At 34.8% G+C, this 15,486-nt stretch overlaps 1 pseudogene; it reads left to right on the top strand.

The window, feature by feature from the left end:
* Window positions 1-2,455: 2,455 nt before the first annotated feature.
* Window positions 2,456-15,486, top strand: part of LOC107032026 — a 21,717-nt pseudogene continuing 8,686 nt past the window's right edge.

Raw genomic sequence — 15,486 nt, forward strand, 5'->3', positions numbered from 1 at the left:
ACACAGACTCATAAAAGTTCTATTTCGTTTTAAGCCTTTTATTCGAATAAACTTTAGATTCTGTATCATCGTAAAATATAATTTTAGTCTTTTTATTATTTGACTATACACATTTTACCTTTAATTATTTGAAGTGAACAGTTTTGGTCTTTAAAGTTTAACAAAAATTAATTATTTGAAAATTTATAAAATAAAAGGGTTGGTGATTCTAAATGCTTGAATACGTTACTCTCTTTTTCAATGGTTAATAATCAGGGTTAAATACTATTACAATTAAAAGGATAAATAGTAGGTGGACTGCTCCTTAAGGTTACCAATAGTGTCCTAACAATTTTCAAGTCTTATAAAAAATTAACACATAACACCTCAAGCATTAGAATCACCAATCCTTCAATCTATTTTATAATATATATTTCAAAATAATCATCTGTTAAATAGTTAACTTTAAGGACTAAAACACACACTTACAATAATTGAAAATTAAGTATATTTTGTCTTTTAGTAATTATTGTCCGTTTTAATTGTTCAGAATTCGTCTCCAAGTTCCTTTGCATGTTTTGAGTATACTAGTTATAAAGGGGAAATTTTACTTTTAAGAGAAATATTGAACAGCGAAAACACTTCTTTAACTTGATGTTAAATTATTAGATTCGTTCATAAATTATTGATAGATTTAAAATATTTTTTTATTAACTAATCAAATTTAAATATATCTCCAATGTATTTCTAATTTGCCATATGATGTAACAAGTGATTTCAAACTCTTATAGAAGCATAATTTCAAAATCTTATAGAAGCATAAATTCTTTAAAAAAAGTCGAGAGAAGTGTTAAAAATACTCCTCAATTTAACGAAAATTTAGGAGTGTGTTTTACTCATATTGCAAGATCAGAGTATTTAAATGCAGTTAATTAGTCAAGTAAAGAAATGTTTTTAACAATAAATTTGGAGGTATTTCCAATAATTATCTTTTATCTTTTGTGAATTCCGTAACTAATATTTTCTAGTTCTTATTTCCTGTGACGTCCTTTTCTTTTTAATCCGTCTTACAAAAAATAGTCATTTTGTATAATTAGAAAAAATTTAACTTAAATTTTTTCTTACTTTTTATGCTTATAGTCACACAAATTTAAGGATTATTTTAAACCACAATTTTTTTAAAATAATGAAATATTGTGTCAAATCAAACAATATCACGTAAATAAAATGTTTAGATATCACTTACATTAGATAGTTTACTAATTGCACGTAGACTCAAAAATCCCACAATTTTATTTTAAAAAAACTGAGAGGGTCATATTTGCTCACGTACTCTTAGGAAGAAGTTATATTTATCGCTCATCATAATTTTTTGATATTTTACCCTTGTCATCCTACTTTTGGGTCAAATCTGCATTTACTGCATATCTTTTGGTTGTGAAATTCGCTGAAGTATCGATCCCCACGACCATGCAGAATTAATCCAATTTGCAGATATAAAAGGTGTTGCGATTCAACATGAGAATGTAGACTGACAAAACAATACTCAATTACTCTTTGATACCATTAGCGTCTCTCTCTCTCTCTCTCTCTATATATATATATATATATATATAAAACTGCTTCATAGCATTATAGTTTATATATACTCTGGTAGTATTAAAGAGGTAGTAATTCAGTGAAAATTAGCTAAATTGGTAGTGCATATCATCAAAGTATATGCATATATATTTTGATTGTATCAAAGAAGAAAAAATAATATTTCAACGAAAACACTACTCAGTTACTCTTTGATATCATTAATACTCCGATTATATCAAAGGTAATTGTATTTAAATGCGTCCAAGAGAGTAGATCGCAAATAATTTGGGTCATGGGTCCATAAGTGTAAATAGTTTGGTTGAACCAATTAGAATAAATAGTTGAGAAATTTGTATATAATAGCAAACTATTTATTCAAATTAAATGTTATAAATATAATTTGATTTAATTGTACCCTATAGCAAACTATAACATTCTTTCGTTCACTTTTAATTGTTATAATTTATATTTTTAAAGTCAACTATACGAATATTAACTAATAATTTAAGGTGCATTTTTCATCATAGATATACAAAAAATTGGAATTTATATTATTTCCATTTTTAATTGTTATGATTTATATTTTTAGAATCAAACTATAAGAATTTTGACTTATAATTTAAGGTGCATTTTTTTAATCATATTAATATGTAAAAAATTGTAATTTATATTACTTTTAACATAGTTTTAATCAAATTGACTTTTAAAAAATGTAACATTACAAATAAAAATAGACAGAGAAAATATATAATATCTATTTTACACTTAATAAAATAATTTATAATCATATAAATTTATAACAATTATTTTAGATCATAAATTTTAAAACTCTTTATTTCTTACTTAAACTCTGTGCATAGTCAAACTTGTCACGTAAAATGAGTCGAAAGGAAATATGAATTTAAAGTGGGTGTTGAGTTAGGTGGTCTCTGTATCTGCATTCTATCGATACTAGTAATATTTATTTTGTTGTCAGTAGTTGCAGATAGAGAAATTTCAAAGAAGAATTTGAAGGGGTTTGCCGGAAAACTTGAGAATGAGTGGTTCCCGGTTCATAAAGTGTGTGACCGTCGGCGACGGAGCAGTTGGTAAAACTTGTTTACTCATTTGATATATCAGCAATACTTTCCCAACTGTAAGTTCTTCCTTTCTCAGACCAACGAACAATTGGGGTTTATGAGAAAAGTTCGACTTTGTACTTCATGGTTCTGTAAGTTACCATAAATGAAATTCTTATTTTGGGTAGTGTAGTTGTAGTTCTGTACACCATTTTTTATTTGATTACTGGGAATTTATTGATTTTTAGGGAGTGAGAGAATCATTGTAGCATAAGCCATTTCATAGACTAATGTTCCTGTCTTTCTTAGTCCCGGTGATGATTGAAACAAGATACTCCTTCTGTTGTATTTTTTGGTTGTCTTTTCCGATAGTGTTTGAAGTAGTATATGATTGTGAAGTTTTCTTACGATTATCTCATTGATGTGCTTTATAGACAGAAGGCAGTGGTTTTGCCTATTTGTAATTGAATGGAAGTTTGAGTCATAGCTGTATTTGGTTCTTTATACGAGAGCCCAAGAACCTGCTCTATGTTATTTTTCATGTGTCCGTAGAATTCCTCACCGGAAAACACCTGCTTTTGTTATTGTTTTGCGTGTGTAGGTGGAGGAGGGAGACGAGGTGAAAGCTATATTACATGTTGTTTTTTGGCATCTGGTGTTAATTAGTTGAAATGTGTTTAGCTGATGAAAAGATGATGCTTTGTTGATGATCCTGCCTCTGAACTAAAAAGTTTAGTTTCTAAGATAGAAGCATGAGTGTTCTCTTCGAAGTCATAAATGAGTGTAAAACATTGAGCTTTAAATATATGCACTTTCGTTTAGTAAGTTCATTTCTAACAGTGGTGGTTGTGAATCCCTCAAATGGAACTTTCTGGTTCATCATACTCTAAATTTGCTTGCTTTGTTGTAAACAGGATTATGTCCCAACTATGTTTGACAATTTTAGTGCAAATGTAGTTGTGGAATCTTGGTTTGTGGGATACTGCAGGTAAAATTGATATTAGTTACCATGTTTCTTTACAGCATTGTGGCACTCATGCTGACTACTACTCCTGTTTGATTGGATAGGTCAGGAGGATTACAACAGATTAAGACCCTTGAGCTATCGTGGGGCTGATGTTTTTGTACTAGCATTTTCCCTCATCAGCAAGGACAGCCATGAAAATGTCTCCAAAAAGGTGTTATCTCCTTTCTAGAATTAGATTCTAACTTTCAGTTTAATTTTGCCTGCTCACATAAATGGCCGTGAGGTTAAAGAAACATGTGTGATGGCCATCTCCCCATTATCTTGATCTAAGTTGCTCGGACTCGGGTGAGGATATCCGAGACGGATGCGAATCCGAGAGTCGGATTCGGCGAAATCCAAATTTTAAGATTCGTGGGTGTGAATCCGAGTATGGATACGGGTGCGGGGATACGGCAATTTCAATATTATAAAAATATAGTTATGAAGATATTCTACATTTGAGAGATATATTGTGATAAACTTACATGTATTTTGTAGAATTCTATCTTTCGTTTTTCAAGATGAGATTACTCTTCTATTCTTCCTACAAAGACACAACAAAATAGAAACTAAACATTAAAAACATTTACAAATCACAACAGAATAAATATAACTAAAAGAATCAATAAAAATTGGAAAGAAGAACTAACCTTAGAACGTGGATAGTAATAACTCTTGAAAGTTGAAACAAAGTGAAAAGTGAAGAAAACACTACAATTATTAAAATTCAAGAGATACACAAAGATATTTATCCACAATTTAGATATTCATAATTACTAATCAATATTCAATACACCAAGTAAAAGTGTAAAACATAATATTGAACAAAAAACAAGAGATTGTCTCAACTTAATTCATAACTTAAAATTAACATAACAACAAAATATTGTCAATTATCAAGTTATTTAATTAAGTTAGCTATCTCTTCCACATCTTCCACATCTTCTTCAACTTCTTCCAAATCTTCAAACTCTTTCTCAAATATCACACCTTCAATTTGAGGGTCATCTATTGAAAGCTCGATTAGATCATTAGTTGTCTCATCAATATCAAAGCGATCTCCACCTAAAATAAATTTAAAAGAATAAATATATTAGAAGATCTTGTATAAAAAGAAAAGAACACCATTTAAACTAAATAATTGAAGAAAATATAGACATACCAACATCCCAATATTTGCTTGGCCCATTTATATATTTCTCTTTCTTGCGAGACAACAATCAGAGATTATAATGTACAAACACTAAATCTTCGGCTCTTGAAATTGCTAACTTATTTCTCTTGATATTGTGAATCAAAGAATATGTACTCCAATTTCTTTCACAACAAGAGGAAGAAGCCGGTTGAGTAAGCAACTTGTAAGCTAATTGTTGCAAAAGTGGAGCCGAGACCCCATGATTTGCCCACCAAGAAAGAGAATCTTCATACATCATAGCGTCAATCACATGAGGCTCACTAAAATAGCCATTTCCGCTACAAAAGGATCCATACTCCAATGAGGCTTGTTTCATTTCATTAGAATTTTTAAAGTACCTTTGAAAGCACTTGACTCTATTCAATGAAATTTCACTATCTTCATTGGGAGCTAGCTTTCGAATTCCATTCTCTCCTTCAAGCCATGATTCATGATAATATTTGGGAACCAAAGAATGTGCCATACAATGTAGAGGTGTGTTACTTTTGTTCCACCTAGCCNTGTAAATTTCAAGAAATAATCAATACTATCCCATTTTTCATCATTCATTATAAGCGATTTTATTCACGTGTCTTGGCTTCAATTCCCTTATCCCCCTTATAATTCATCCATTCATCATCCATGATGACAAAACCTTACCCCTAGAACAAGAACCAGGTTCTTGTAAGTTGATTTAAGACAGAACAGAAACACTTGTTAAATTAAAAACCTTCCTCAATCAAGGAAGGAAAAACCTCGTTTTATTAATTCAACTAGATGATTTTATGATTACAACTCAATAATCAATAACTTCACCACTACAACAACTCTCGATTAACTATAATCGACTCTCTCTACTCTCCAAAAGGCCAAACCCACCTTTTGTTACAAACCTCACCAAAGCTTAACTCTACAAGAAGCCAAACCCACTTCTTGTACAAAGAAACGTAACTAACAATTCAACAATGAATCAAGAAAATAGTTTTACACGTTCAAGACTTTCTAACTCAAGAACTTCTTGAACTTCGCAACACTATCGATCTCAAAGGCTTTTACTGAATGTTTCTCGCTTTTCTCTTGATGTAAAAGTCGTGCCTTTCTCTTCTGCGTTTGATCTTCTTTTATAGAGATTTCTCATGCCTTGAATCCTTATCAAATAAGGTAAGGAAGTTGCAATTATACTTAAACAAGGAGTACTGATTTTACGTTTTATTGGCTTCGACGACAATTAATTCTGTGCTGGCTGCGACATTTAATTCCAATGGACAAATCTGGCAAACTCATGTATACATATATTTGCATTTCTTGTCTATCCTCAAAACACCAATTTTATATTCTTGTAGAATTACCAGATTCTATCATATTCCCCCTTTTTGATGAAGACAAACCTGTGTGATGCAACATCATATAATATTTTCCCCCTTTTGACAAATCAAAAAGAGTTCAATAACCGCAAAACAAAACCAGATAACATCTACAGCAACAATTGAAGCTCAGCCAGTTGAGCAAAAAAATGTTCTAGCAACACAAAGAGAAATATCAACACAGAGTTAATGACTCAAAAGAACCAGGTGCATACAAGGTGCTTTCAAGTTGAAGATTGGCTAAGCTTGGTGGAGGCAGAAGCAAGCATATCAAGTACTCTATCAACCCTTGCATTGTTAGCAAGCTGCTGCTGCACCAACTGATCTATCAACCGATGAATCTCAGCATTGGAAGTATGAAGTTCAGCACACAAATTCTGGTTTTCTAATTCAAGAGTGGCATATTTTTCTTCTGCAACTTTGAGTTCCCTGAGTAATTGAGCAACAGGACCAGATGAACGTGGAGAAGCATTAGCAACCTGCTTCGATTCCATGGGAATGCCACAAAATCAGCAAGAATAGATTGAGTAAACATGTCTGCACGAGTCAAAACCCGTCCTTCTCCCAATGGTACTTCAAACGCATTAAACACTCTGGTTAAAAGATTTCCAAATGCTAATTGATGAGAACCAAGTTGAGGATCAACGATTCTAGCAAAGTGTTTGATGATCAGTGTGGGCCACTCAATACGTTCTTTACATTCAAGAGCATTCATAAGTCCCATGTCCCTTATAGAAGCAATGTGACGATGGTGACCCCTGGGTAATATTCCTTTCTGTACTATTTCAAAAAGAAGCTTATGAACTGACCCCATGACACCTTTTAACACAGTCTGTGCCCTAGAAGTGACTCTTCCTTGAGAAAACTTGGCTGGAAGACTAGAGTGTTCATCAAAAACCCAATGATAATCAGTAATACCCACAGATGGTATGTGTAAAATTTCTCCAAGCTTAGTTGCATCAAAAACAACCTCAACTCCCTTCACACTAGAAGATACCACATCCCCTTCCAAGATCTTTAAATTTGTGTAGAAATCTACTACTTCTTGTTCATAAATCAGATTAGGTTCAAGAAATAGCACCTCCCACCCCTGAAACCGTAGTTACTCACAGACCTGCTTGACTATGTCCATTGATAGGATATCAGGATGAAAAGTTCTACCCCTAAGCACTATTTTAGTTTGAAAATACTTTTTCTTTCCAACTTTGAGAAATTTATCCACGTTTCTCTTTACAGATTTTGACTTTGACTGAGGGGTTTCAGAAGTTTTAACCTCAGAGCAATCATCAGATTCAGAATCAAGAATCATTGGGGAAACAGATGAGTGAACAGGAGACTTACCCAGATGACGACGCTTCCCACTGGATGTCGCACCACCAGTTGGTTTGACTACATTTGCACTCCGAGTTACTGTTCTGTGCGAACGAACTTGTTTGACCGCAATGTGTTTTCGTGGCCGTCTTGGTTTTTGAGGGTGAAGTGTGCTGAGAAGAATGTCATCAGTGTTTAGTGAATGTGAGGATGGTGGTAGAGGGGAGTTAGGTAGGTTTTGAGGAGTGGGCTTCTGAGATGGAGAAGAAAAGAGGTTTTTAGTGGTAGTGGTAGTGGGTGTTTCTGGGACTGGTGGTAGTGGTGATTCTGTGATTGGTGGTGGTGGTGATTCTGTGACTGGTGGTGGTGGTGATATAGGCTGATCTGATTTTGGGGACGATGGAGAAGAGGTAGATGGTTTGTTGGTGGGTTGATTTTCTCCCCCCTGAGTAGGTACTGTATCAATGGAGGGATTTTCTTCCCCCTGAGAAGGTGATGTATCAATGGAGGGATTCTTTTCCCCCTCAGAAGGTGCATTGTCATATGAATTTTCATCATCTGAGTAAGTAACAAGAGGATTAAGCATGGTGATGAAAGGAGATTTTCTGAAAATGGAAGAAGAGAAGGAGTTGGTTGCTTTGTTGGAGGAAGTGCTCTATTGGGAACGGTTTTGGTGTTATCTTCGAGGGGTTTTAGTAATTATGAGGGATTGACATTGAAGGGACGTGTGCATTGACGGTTGCACCTGCTTTTCAGAGGAGTGACATATGAGAGAGAAAGAGAAATAGTTTTTCCCTTTTTTTTTTAAATGCTGATTTTCCGTGCTTAGTGTAAAGCAATTTTAAAACAACTAGACTAGACATGGTTCTTATATCCTGAGGACTTGGTAAAGCAGTAATCAATCCAAAAAGATGAGTCCTAGTGAAAGTCAATTTTTCTGAAATGATTCTCTTCCTAGTGCTTTAGTGAAAATATCTGCAACTTGATCCTCAGTTTTGCAGAATGTCATTACTATGTTCCCCTTTTCAACATTATCACGAAAGAAGTGATGTCTAATATCTATGTGTTTGGTACGTTTGTGTTGAACCGGGTTTTTGGCCATGTTCATAGCACTGGTATTATCACAAAGAATGGGAATACAACCGGTTTTTATACCAAAATCTTTAAGCTACTGTTTTATCCAAAGAAATTGGGCACAACAAGAAGCAGCTGCCACATACTCAGCCTCAGCAGTGGATAAAGCAACCGAATTTTGTTTTCTAGTTGCCCATGATATTAGACATGGTCCTAAGAAGTGTGCCATTCCAGAGGTGCTTTTTCTATCTACCATATGTCCTGCATAGTCTGCATCAGCAAATCCCTTTAGATTGAATGAGTCTCCAGTTGGATACTAGAGAACCAGGTTCATTGTACCTTTTAGATATCGCAGGATTCTTTTGACAACTTTTAGATGTGATTCCTTGGGACAGGACTGAGAGCGTGCACATAGACCAACACTGAACACTATATCAGGTCTACTGGCAGTAAGGTATAGGAGTGATCCAATCATACTTCTATATCTAGTGTCATTTACTGGTGAACCTGGTTCATCTTTATCAAGCTTTGTTGTTGTCCCAATGGGTGTGTCATTTGACTTAGCTTCATTCATATCATATTTCTTCAGTAGTTCCTTGATGTATTTTTGTTGATGAATTGATGTGCCAGCTGGAGTTTGTTTAATTTGGAGTCCTAAAAAGAAGTTTAGTTCTCCCATCATACTCATCTCAAATTCACTATTCATTAGTTGAGCACACTCTACTCCAAGTGAGTCATTAGTTCCTCCAAATATGATATCATCTACATATACTTGAACTATGAACAGATCTTCACCTTATTTTTGAAGAAACAATGTGTTATCAGTTTTGCCTCTTGTGTATCCATGTGTGAGAAGAAAAATGGACAATCGATCATACCATGCTCTTGGTGCTTGCTGTAGCCCATAGAGAGCTTTGTCTAGTTTGTATACATGATCAGGGTACTTGGTATTTTCAAAACCGGGGGGTTGTTTCACATACACCTCTTCTTGTAGATAACCATTTAAAAAGGCACTTTTGACATCCATCTGATAGAGTTTAAATTCCATGTGAGTAGCATATGCAATCAGTATTCTAATTGCTTCAATTCTTGCCACGGGTGAAAAAGTTTCATCGTAGTCTATCCTTTCTTCTTGGTTATATTCCTGTACAACTAGCCTAGCCTTGTTGCGTATGATTTGTCCTTGTTCATCAAGCTTATTTTTAAATACCCACCATGTTCCTATTACTGTTCTGTTTTGAGGTTTTGGAACCAGGTTCCATACTCTGCTTCTTTCAAACTGATTAAGTTCTTCTTGCATAGCACTAATCCAATCAGAGTCTAATAGTGCTTCTTTTATATTTTTTGGCTCAATCAGGGATACATAGGCAGAAAAAGCACACATGCTACGTAATTTGGATCTTGTTGAGATGCCTGAGTTAAGAGGAGTAAGAATGTTTTGTAAAGGATGATAACTTTGATGCTTCCAGCTGTGAGTTTGGATGTTGACTGGCTCTTCAGATGCAGTAGGACCAGTTTCAGTAGCAGACTTATCTTCTGTTTCAGGTGTTTAATGAGAAGATGTGAATTCTTCTTCCCATATTTTTGATTCTGATGACCTGGAGCAGGTTCCTTCATCCTGTTTATCCTCTGAATTTCCTTCAACTTCACTGTTACTTTCATTAAAGACAACATGAACACTTTCTTCTACACGATTTGTTCTTTTATTAAGTACGTTGTAGGCTTTGCTTTGTGATGAATAACCCAGAAAAATTCCTTCATCACTCTAGGCATCAAATTTACCCAAGTTATCTTTGTCATTGTTGTGTATGAAGCATACATACCCAAATGCCCTAAGATGTCCTAAATTTGGGTTTCTTCCTTTTAGCAACTCATATGGTGTTTTGTTTAACACTGATTTGATCATGCATCTATTTATTAAATAGCACCCTGTGTTTACTGCTTCAGCCCAATAGGATTTTGAAAGTTTGCTTGAGATCAACATTGTTCTTGCGATATCTTCCAGTGTTCTATTTTTTCGTTCAACTACACCGTTTTGTTGTGGTGTTCTAGGTGCTGAGAAGTTATGCTCAATCCCGTTTGAAATACAAAATTGTAGGAACTGTGAATTTTCAAACTCCAGCCCATGATCAGATCGGATGCTAATTATTTCTTTGTTGAATTTTTTCTGAACCAGCTTTGCAAAGATTTCAAACATGGTGAATATTTCATCCTTTGTTGCAAGAAACAGTGTCCAAGTGAATCTTGAATAATCATCGACTATTACAAACACATATCTTTTCCCACCTCTGCTTTGTATACGCATTGGTCCACACAAATCCATGTGAAGCAGTTCTAGTGGCTTGGTAGTACTGACTGTCGACTTTGGTTTGAATGATGATCTCACTTGTCTTCCTTGAATGCAGGTTCCATATACTTTGTTGTTACTGAAATTTTTGGTTGGTAGTCCCCTAACCAGGTCCTTAGATATGAGTTTATTTTTTGTTGTCATGCTTATGTGTCCCATTCTTTTGTGCCAGAGCATGGAGCAATCAAAACTGCACTTAGGCATTTAAGAGTATCTTCCTTGGAATCGACAATCTTGGCTTTGTACACATTCTTGTGTCTCCTTCCTAGTAGAACCAGGTTCTCAATCACTGAATTTGTCACTCTGCATTCTTTTTCAGTAAAGAGTACATTGTTTCCTCTATCACATATTTGAGATACACTCAATAGATTATGTTGTAGGCCATTCACATAGTATACGTTTTCAATTGCATGAGTATTCATCGACCCAACCTTTCCAATTCCCTGAATTTCCTCACTTTTTCCATTACCAAAGGCGACGTTTCCTCCTTTGAAGTTTTTGAGTGAGAGAAAGCTACTTTTATCTCCAGTCATGTGTCTGGAACATGCACTATCCAAGTACCATTGCTGTTGCTTTCTTCTCCTAATCCCTGCAGTTAATTTCGGGGGTTAGATTTTGGTACCCAGATCCACTTTGATTTTTGCTTTAAAAATGGATGAATAAGATTTTTTCTGGCCCATCTGGGAAGAGATTTGACTGTAGGGATTTGTTTTTGTTCATTGGTTTTCTCATGATGAGGTTTTCTTAGAGAGTTTAAATTATTGTTGTGGGCAATCAATTTTCTTTGACAATCGTAACTTTTATGCCCTACCAGCCCACAGTGCATGCATAAACAATCTATGTTGAGATTTATCACTTGAGGATTAGTTTTATCAAAACCTATCCCATGTCTCTCAGAAGTACGATTCTTGTGAATGTTGTTAAGTAATATGGAGGACCTGGTCCATCTCATTCCATTCTCAACTTCAGTTTTAGTCACAAGAAGCTCTTTGGTTAGCTCTTCATTCCTTTTTCTTACCAAGTCTAGGTTTTTACTTAGCTCAGTATTTTTGGATAATAAATGAAGATTTTGTTTTTCAAGCTTCTTGTTTTCTTCTCTTAATGATGCATAGTCTTCCATTATCAATTCTCTTTTTGAGTCTATTGTTTTATATGCATCGATGAGGGTGTAGAGTAAAGATTCTAGCTCCCTTTTTGAGTATGAGTTTAAATTGTCTTGTATGTGATGAAGACTAACCTTTTCATTCATATCTTCTTCTTCGTTGTCCTCTTCAGAGTCTGATCCAGCCATAAGTGCTAATATAGTTTCTTGGGATCTGCAGGTTTCCTTTTCTTCTTTGGTTTCAACTGCTACTAAGGCGAGAAAGTCATAATCATCTTCTTGTTCTAGTGCAAGAAGAGATTTGTTTTCTGCCTCATCATCCTCAGATTCTTCATCAGATGAATTCTCCAATGCTGCAAAGGCCTTTTTCATTGAGATATCTGCCTCTTGAGTTGTTATTCTTCTGTTTGAAGGGACAAACTTGTCTTTTCGCTTCTCTGAGTTTGTCTTTTTCTGCTCTAAAGCCCAAAGTGGACAGAATTTGATGAAGTGATCTGGACTTCCACACTTATGACAAACCTGGTCTTTAGTGTTTTCATTGGATCTTTGAGGAGTTTTCTTTTGAAATGTTTGTCCTCTTTTCAGCATTCTGGTGAACCTTTTGGTTATAAGGGCGATATTTTCATCCTCAAAATCATCTGATGCAGTAGCCTTCAGAACCAGGTTCCTTTCCTTTCTCTTTCCTCCTATTTCTTTTTCTTGGTTTTTCTTGAGTTCATATGTGATGAGGTTACCAATCAACTCATCCATGGCCAGTGCATCTAGGTCGCTTGCTTCACTGATATCCTCGACTTTGCTTTCCCAAGTTTCAAGAAGGACACTCAAGAGTTTTCTTACTGCCTTTCCATTGGGAACTATTTCTCCCAAGGAATACATCTCATTGATGATTGAAGTGAACCTGATATGCATATCTTGTATAGTCTCTCCTTCTGCCATTCTGAATAGTTCGTATTGTCTGTTTAAGTTATCAATTTTGGACTTCTTGACTTGCGTTGTTCCTTCATGAGCGGTTTGTAGTGTTTCCCATATGGTTTTAGCATCTTGACAAGACGAGATTCGATTGTATTCGTCTGGTTCTATACCACAGATCAAAATTTTCTTGGCTTTGGCATTGTTTTGGATCGCAAGCTTGTCTTCAACATTCCATTTTTTTCTTTCCTTTGGGATTCTGGTGATTCCATCAGTTGCAGTTTTCATAGGTATAGTTGGTCCATCTAGAATGACTCCCCATAGATCAGGATTTTCGCCGATAAGATGATCCATCATACGATTTTTCCACCATCCATAGTATTTGCCATTGAATAGTGGTAGTCGTGTTTGTGAAGCTCCCTCTTGTGGGGTAGGTGGTGCTGCCATTGAGTCTTTTCAAGGTGTAAATCTTTTATCGAAAAGACCTGCTCTGATACCAATTGAAGAAACCTTACCCCTAGAACAAAAACCAGGTTCTTGTAAGTTGATTTAAGACAGAACACAAACACTTGTTAAATTAAAAACCTGCCTCAATCAAGGAAGGAAAAACCTCGTTTTATTAATTCAACTAGATGATTTTATGATTACAACTCAATAATCAATAACTTCACCACTACAACAACTCTCGATTAACTATAATCGACTCCCTCTACTCTCCAAAAGGCCAAACCCACCTTTTGTTACAAACCTCACCAAAGCTTAACTCTACAAGAAGCCAAACCCACTTCTTGTACAAAGAAACGTAACTAATTCAACAATGAATTAAGAAAATAGTTTTACACGTTCAAGACTTTCAAACTCAAGAACTTCTTGAACTTCGCAACACTATCGATCTCAAAGGCTTTTACTGAATGTCTCTCGCTTTTCTCTCGATGTAAAAGTCGTGTCCTTCTCTTCTGCGTTTGATCTTCTTTTATAGAGATTTCTCATGCCTTGAATCCTTATCAAATAAGGTAAAGAAGTTGCAATTATACTTAAACAAGGAGTACTGATTTTACGTTTTATTGTACAATCCTTTTTCTATACAACTTCCTTCCTTAATATATTAAGGTTTTCTTATTTGTATCAACTTGTATTTTCAGCATCTTTAGCACTTGTACATTTAATTGTTTCATTCTGGCTGCGACAATTAATTCTGTGCTGGCTTCGACGACAATTAATTCCGTGCTGGCTTTGACACTTAATTCCAATTGACAAATCTGGCAAACTCATGTATACATATATGTTGCATTTCTTGTCTATCATCAAAACACAAATTTTATATACTTGTAGAATTATCAGATTCTATCATATGACCATTTTTTCCAAAGAAGATTTTACTTTGCGAATTCGGGTGGTCATAATGATGTGTGAGGCAAATCTTGTTTCACCAACCTTCAACAAACACAAATCCGAATGTTTTTGAAAAAGTGCATGTGCCATGTCGTGGTTCACAACAAAATTCTTTAAATTGTTCACTTCACTAAGTAACTCTAAAATCCTTTTACAATTAGTAAAGTGAGGTGATTTTTCCGAAGGTTGGCACATACTTTTCAAAGCTAGATTCAAACAATGAACAACGCAAGGAGTCCAAAATATATGAGGATATTTTTGCTCCACTATAGTACCGGCAAGTTTCATATTACTTGCATTATCCGTAATAACTTGAACAACATTGTTTGAACCTACATTTTCTATTGCTTCAATAAATAAGTTAGCAATATATTCACCATCTTTTACGATTCCACTAGAATTGATTGAATTCAAAAACATTGGGCCTCCACTAGATGATGCTATTATATTGATCAAAGGTCGTCTTTTAGTATCTAACCATCCATCCGAACAAATCGACAATCCTTTCTTTTTCCATGTACCTTTTATTGGTTGCAACTTTCTATCAATATGTGTTTTTTCTTGAGCCAAAAGAGTTGACCTCAATCTATTATATGATGGGGGAATATAACCGGAAATGGAATTTTCGGCTAGAAACTTAGAATATTTTTTAAATAAGGAGAGTTGGCAAAGTTGAATGATAAACCTGATGCGTAGAACATCCTAGCGGCTAATTTGTCGGCCGTATTCCTCTCATAGATGCCGAATGATTTTCCGATAGCTCCACTACTTGAACTCTTTCGTTTTTTTTGTTGCATTAGATCAGTCCCCTCCGGAAGTAATATATAATCATCTTTTTTTCTTGCATCAACTTGAACATTGGTTCGTTTTCTTTCCGCTTGTTCATGCTCCATCTTCAAAATCACATATATATCACCACTATTTTTTTTACATATTTGAACACCATGACCCGATTATCTCAAAAGATGTGCTTTCACCCTATTATATGATCCCGTAACTATTTTATTACAATAGTTACAAGACCATGTCCTATTCCCACCCCCATTTGGAGCCATCGAAATAACTTTAACATGATTCCATAGAGGTTTATCATCAAAATCTATTCCCTACACTTTTTGTAGGTCTCATAAAATCTTTTTTTTTTTGACTACTTGATGTCATCTTGCTAAAGAAAGGAAGATGAGTTTTT

Source organism: Solanum pennellii, chromosome 10 (assembly GCF_001406875.1).
Source record: "Solanum pennellii chromosome 10, SPENNV200".
In the NCBI taxonomy this organism is placed as follows: domain Eukaryota; kingdom Viridiplantae; phylum Streptophyta; class Magnoliopsida; order Solanales; family Solanaceae; genus Solanum; species Solanum pennellii.